The sequence below is a fragment of the Macaca nemestrina genome, chromosome 5 (genome assembly GCF_043159975.1).
Source record: "Macaca nemestrina isolate mMacNem1 chromosome 5, mMacNem.hap1, whole genome shotgun sequence".
Classification (NCBI taxonomy): Eukaryota; Metazoa; Chordata; class Mammalia; order Primates; family Cercopithecidae; genus Macaca; species Macaca nemestrina.
Window position 1 is genome coordinate 42879616 of NC_092129.1, and position 6639 is coordinate 42886254.

Consider the following 6639-nt stretch of genomic DNA (forward strand, 5'->3'; position numbering starts at 1 on the left):
AACTTGTATGCTTAACGTTTGTAGCAACATTATCCAAAGTAGCCAAAAAGTGGAAATAACTCAAATGTCTATCAACTGATAATAGATAAATAAAATGTAGTATATCCTGACAATGGAATATTATTTTGTCATAAAAAGGAATGAAGTGCTGAGGCATACTACAACATGAATGGACCTTTAAAACATTCTGCTAGATAAAGAAGTCTGTCACAAAAGACTACATATTGTATGATTCTTTTAGGAGAAATTTCCAGAAAAGGCAAATCTCTAAGGACAGAAAGACTGGTGGACCTGGGGGTTTGGGGAAATGTATGGTGATTGCTAAAGCATATGGGAAACTCCTAAAAAATTTTCTTTTTGAGGTGTTGAAAATATTATATTAATTGATTGTAGTGATGACTGCATAACTCTGTGGATATACTAAAAAACAATAGATTTTACTCTCTCTCTCTTTCTTTCTTTCTTTTTCTTTTTTTGTTTTTTTTTTTTTTTTGAGACAGAGTCTCACTCTGTTGCTCAGGCTGGAGTGCAGTAGAGCAATTACGGCTCACTGCAGCCTCGACCTTCCAGGCTCACATGATCCTCCCACCTTAGCCTCCTGAGTAGCTGGGGCTACAGGTATGCACGACAATACCCGGCTAATTTTTGTATTTTTTGTAGAGTCGGGGTCTTGCTGTGTTGCCCAGGCTGGTCTTGAACATATTTTACACTTTCAATAGATATATTATCTAGTATGTGAATCATATCTCAATTAAGTTGTTATAAAAATCAATTATATGAAGTACTATAGAGTGACTTAGATAACATTTATTCAAAGACATGTTACCAAAGCTCACTCAAGGAGAAATAATCTGAATAGCACTCTATTTATTAGTGAAATTATATTTATAGTTTAAAACCTTTCCACAAAGAGTAGGCCTAGATGAATTCAATGGTAAATTTAATCAAACATCTGACAAAGAAGTAATACCAATTCTACACAGACTTTTCTAGAAAAGAGAAGAGAAAGAAGCACTTTTTAACTCATTTTATGAAGCCATTATTACCCTGACACCAAATCCAAAGAAGACGTTATAAGGGGAAATTAGAGGTCAACATCCTTTAAGTATATAGACACAAAAATTCTTAAATTATCAGCAGATTGACTTGGACAATATAGAAAAAGGATAATAAATCATGACAAAGTGGGGTTTATCCCAAGAATGCAAGATTGGTTTAACATTTGAAAGTCAATCAGTGTAATTCTCCACATTAAAAGGGCAAAAGAAAAGAAATACATAAACATTCTAATAGATGTAGAAAAAGCATTGGAAAATTTTTAATGCCAATTTATGAGAAAACCCTAAGAATATTAGGAACAGAACTCAATAAAGGCCATCTACAAAAAACTTTCATTAACATCATACTTAATGGTGAAAGACAAAACAATAATTCCTTTTAAGATGAGGAAAAAGTCAAGGACGTCTGTTCTTGCCATTTCTATTCAACATTGCACTGGACGCTCAGCTAGTTCAGTTATGTAAAATACATGAATAAATGGCATATATTTGGAAAGGAAGAAGTATGTTGCAATCTTTCATTGTAGGTGACATAAACATCTATATAGAAAACCATAAAAATCTACAAAAAAAAACCCCAGTACAATTAATAAGTGACTACCTTAAGTCTATAAGATGTACAAAAATCAATTGTATTTCTACATGCTAGCAATACACAATTGGAAATTGAAGTTAAGAAACAATACAGTTTATAATAGCATCGAAAAATGAAATATAAACATATTTAATATATCATGTACAAGACTGAAAATAACAAAACATTGCTGACAGAAATTAAAGAGGACCAAAATGAATAGTGATATTTACCATGTTAATGGATCAGATGACTGAATATTGTTGCAATACTAACTTTTCAAAAGATTGTCTATAGATTCAGGGCCAGGCGCAGTGACTCATCCCAGCACTTTGGGAGGCCAAGACAGGTGGATCACCTGAGGTCAGGAGTTCGAGATCAGCCTGACCAACATGGAAACACCCTGTCTCTACTAAAAATACACAATTAGCCAGGCGTGGTGGCACATGCCTATAATCCCAGCTACTCGGGAGGCTGAGGTAGGAAAATCACTTGAACCAGGGAGGCGGAGGTTGCGGTGAACCAAGATCACACCATTGCACTCCAGCCTGGGCAACAAGAGTGAAACTCCATCTGAAAAAAAAAAAAAAGAAAAACACAAAAAAAGAAAGATTGCCTATAGATTCAACACAACTCCAAAAAAAAAACCCCCCGGATGACTTTTTAATTGAAATTGACAAACCGATTCTAGAATTTATATGGAAATGTAAAGGGCCTAGAATACCTAAAACAACTCTTATGAAAGGACAAAGTTAAAGGATTTACACTATTTACCTGATTTTAATAAGTACTACAAGCTACAGTAACCAAGACAGTACAGTACTGACATAAGTATAACTATAGAGATCAATAAAACAGATTACAGAATCCAGGAATAGATTATATTAGGGTTCTCCAGAGAAACAGAACCGATATAGTCTATCTCTATCGAATCTCATTATAGGGAGATTTTATTATAGGAATTGGTTGACATGTTTGCGGAGACCAAGAAGTCCATAACATGCTGTATGCAAGCTGAAGAACTAGAAAATCTAGTGGTATAATTTGGTCCAATTCTGAAGGCCTGAGAACCAGCAGAGCTGATTGATTGTGTAACTCCCAGTCCAATCCCAAAGGCCTGAGAATTGGGGATATGGGGGCATTGGTGTAAGTCCCAACGTTCAAAGGCCCAAGAACGAGGAGCTCTGATGTCCAAGGACATGAGAAGATGGCTGTCCCAGCTTACAAAGAGGGAGACAATTCCCCCTTTCTCTGCCTTTTTGTTCTATTGGGCCTTCAACAGATTGAATGATGCCTGTACACATTGACGAGGGCAGATCTTCTCTACCTCATCTACTGATTCAGACACTAATCTCTTCTGGAAACATCTGCACAGACACCCAAAAATAATGTTTTACTAGCTATCTGGGCATTCCTTAAGCCAGTCAGGTTGGCATAGACCAACACAAATATACTTCATTGATATTTGACAAAGATATCAAGGCCATTCAGTGGAAAAAAAGGCAGTCTTTTTAACAATGATTCAGGAATAAAGGAAAGGAAAAAGGATTGACTGCCTAGGGGCATGAGAGAACTTTTTCAGCAATTGATCTATACCATATTTTGATTGTGGTCATGACTACTGACTATATATACTTGCCAGAACTCAATGTACAATTAAATCAGTGAATTTTATTATATCCAAATTTTACCTCAATAAAGTCAATTTAAAATTTTAAAAAATTAATTATATCAGGTCACAGTGGAGGAGATTTTATTTGGGAATAGTTTCTGTGGAAGAAGATTTCTGAATGAGTGTTAATTTACCATACTTAATATGCGCTTACAATATAGCATGCTTATTTTAAAAGGTGATGAAACTTTAGACAGTATTAATTTTACAAACAGTATAATAGCTGTCTTTTCTCTTACTAATCAACCCATATCTAGAGTGCTATGGGTCTTTTAGAAAGAGGGACATTCATGACTAAAGAACATCAGAGTAGGAGAAACTGGATGTGTTTTGATCTTGAACCCCCACTGAATTAAGACAATTTAGGGAGCTGAGGGGATTTGTTGAATCATGAAATAAATCTGTAGGGGAAAATTTTAATTATCTTAAAGAACTCATAAGTCATTAAGTATCTAAGTCCCTGCCATCCTGCAGGCATTATACTAAGCATTAATCTTATGATGAATAAACAGAAGAAATTTTCACGGTTATATGGAGACAGATTTTGGTTCAATAAAAAGAAGAACATTCTAACAATTAAGAGTTGCAAAAAAAAAAAAAAATGAGTCCTTTGCAAAAGAAGTAGGGCATCTCCATCTGTGTGACTAAAGACTGCATTCCCAGTTGCCAGGGATAAGGGTGCTTTCTTCTGTGTTGGGAGGCAGGTTACCTCTGAATTTCCTTTCCAAATTAGGTTCAGATGGAGTTGTGTGAAACGAAAAATATTTAATATAGATTTGAGGCCGGTCACAGTGGTTCACGTCTCTAATCCCAGCACTTTGGGAGGCCAAGGTGGGTGGATCACCTGAGGTCAGGAGTTTGAGACCAACCTGGCCAAAATGGTGAAACCCCATCTCTACTAAAAATACAAAAATTAACTGGGTGTGGTGGCACGTGCCTGTAGTCCCAGCTACTTGAGAGGCTGAGGCATGAGAATCGCTTGAACCTGGGAGGCAGAGGTTGCAGTGAACCAAGGTTGTACCACTGCACTCCAGCCTGGAAAACAGAGAGAGATTCTGCCTCAAAAAAAAAAAAATAAATAAATAAAAAGATAGATAGATAGATAGATAGATTTGATAAAAAGGAAAGATTTGACATTTTTAGTCTTATTTTTGTATTAAAAAATAGGTGCTTTTCTGATTATGAATATCAAGCATTATATTTCAGATGGTTAAGTTGCATAGAAGGAAGTAAAAAATAATTCATAATCTCACAACCCAGAGATGAGCATCATTAACATTTTGTTACTCTCCTTCCAGATTTTTCCTATGTATCTATACACCATAGAAAGTGGAGCACACACGTATTTTTCCCAAAATGTCATCGTATTGTACAGACTATTTTTACATGGCTTTCTCTCTCTTAAAATGTATTATGGGGATCTTTCTATATCAACAGAGAGAGATTGACATTACTCACATCGAATAACATGTTGTGTGAAGGTACTATGATTTGTTTAGTCAGTTGTCTATTAATGAACATTGAACATTTTTGAATGTTTCCAAAATTATTTGGTTTGGCTATATTCCTAAGAGAGAGACAGAACATGCAAACTGCCTTCCAGAAAGAAAGATTGTTATTAATTTTGTTAATCTTTGACAATCTCAAAGGGGGAAAATTTGTTATAATTTGTATTTTTTTGATTACTAGAAGCTTACACTCTAGTGAGGGAGACAGACATCAAAGGTCACAGATAAATATAAATATAAATTTACAACTGTAATAAGTGTTATGACAGTGAGTCAATACAATGAGTATATAAGCAAGAGATTGACATGATAACTTAGTTGGGATCTTAAGAAGTCAGGGAAAGCTTCCCTGAAAGAATGATGACTGAGTGATGTAGTCATCAGCTAATCAGGGGAGCATAGATGAGAACTAGAGCAGGCATAGAGAGAATTTCAGAAAGAGGAAATAGCACATGCAAAGGCACTGTGTATGTTCTAGGAACAGAAAGAAAGCCAACATGGACGGTATGCGACAAGCCAGGGCCAGCACAGTGCTGTGATGGAGCCGGAGAGGGAAGAGTCACCACATCACTCAGGATCTTGTCATTCATGGTAAGTTCATATTCATATATTCCACTGGCCATATCTGTTGAAGGATTCTGATCTTTATGTGGAGAACAATGGAAGTCATTAAAATATTTTAAGCAAGAAAGTCACAGAATAAAATCTACATTTTGAAAAAAATCACCTGGTTTCAGGTTGGAAAATATTTAAGTCGGGGGCAGGGTGGATGTGGGTAGCCTCCTTTCAAGGCTACCACAGCATCTAGGAGAAAGATGGTGCTGGCTTAGATCAAGGTGGTGTCAGCAAAGCTAAAAAGAGAACGGATTTGTGAGTCCTATGGAGACAAGACTTGGAGAAGCGTTGGGTACCAGGGGCAAGGAAGACTTCGAGATTCCTGGCTGTAGGGCTTGTGGTGATACAATCCCAGGGTATTCTGGAAGAGGACCACTTTTAGGAGAATGATGTGTTCAGTTTTGATCATGAAACTTAAACACTTTTCATTATTGGCCATTTGTATTTCTTATATGTACCTCCTATTGTGCAATTTCCTTTGACATTGCTCTTTTTCCTCTCATATAATACCCCATTACTAGGGATAATACACCTTTTTCATATATTTTGCAAATGTTTTTCTCAATTTGTCATTTCCTTTTTCAGTTATTTGCTTTTAATTTTATTATTTTCTGTAGAAGAGTTGATATTTTATAAAATCTAAACATTATAAAATTGTGTATTACCTTTTAATTTTTGAAATTAAGCTATGGACATCACAGAAAATTTAATTGTAATTACCAATCAATCAGAATTTCCATTCCAAGATTCATATTTTAATCATCCTCTTTGTATAGATAGAAAAAAAGAGCTCACCTAAATGAAGATATGAATAACTTTGTATAAGAATGTCTAGAAATTGAATTTTTATGACAAATGTCAACATTGTCATTTCTTCATGTGGTATTTAATATCTATGGATCACTTCAGAATAAAAAATTTAGAACTCTTTTAGTCTTCCAAATCAGGCACTTACTTAAGTCTTCCAAGTCTTAGTATCTGCTCTACAACCCCTGTCAAATACTGATATTTGAGAGAAGTGGTGTATATTCCACAGGTGATTCTGAAGGTCATATATGCCTTTTCATCTTTGTATCTGTAAGGCTTAACACGGTACCTGTTGAATGAATTAACAAAGCATTTTCAATTAAAATACTTAGACGGATAAGTGCACTGGCTCACATCTGTAATCCCAGCACTTTGGTGGGAGGCTGAGGCAGGAGGATTGCTTGA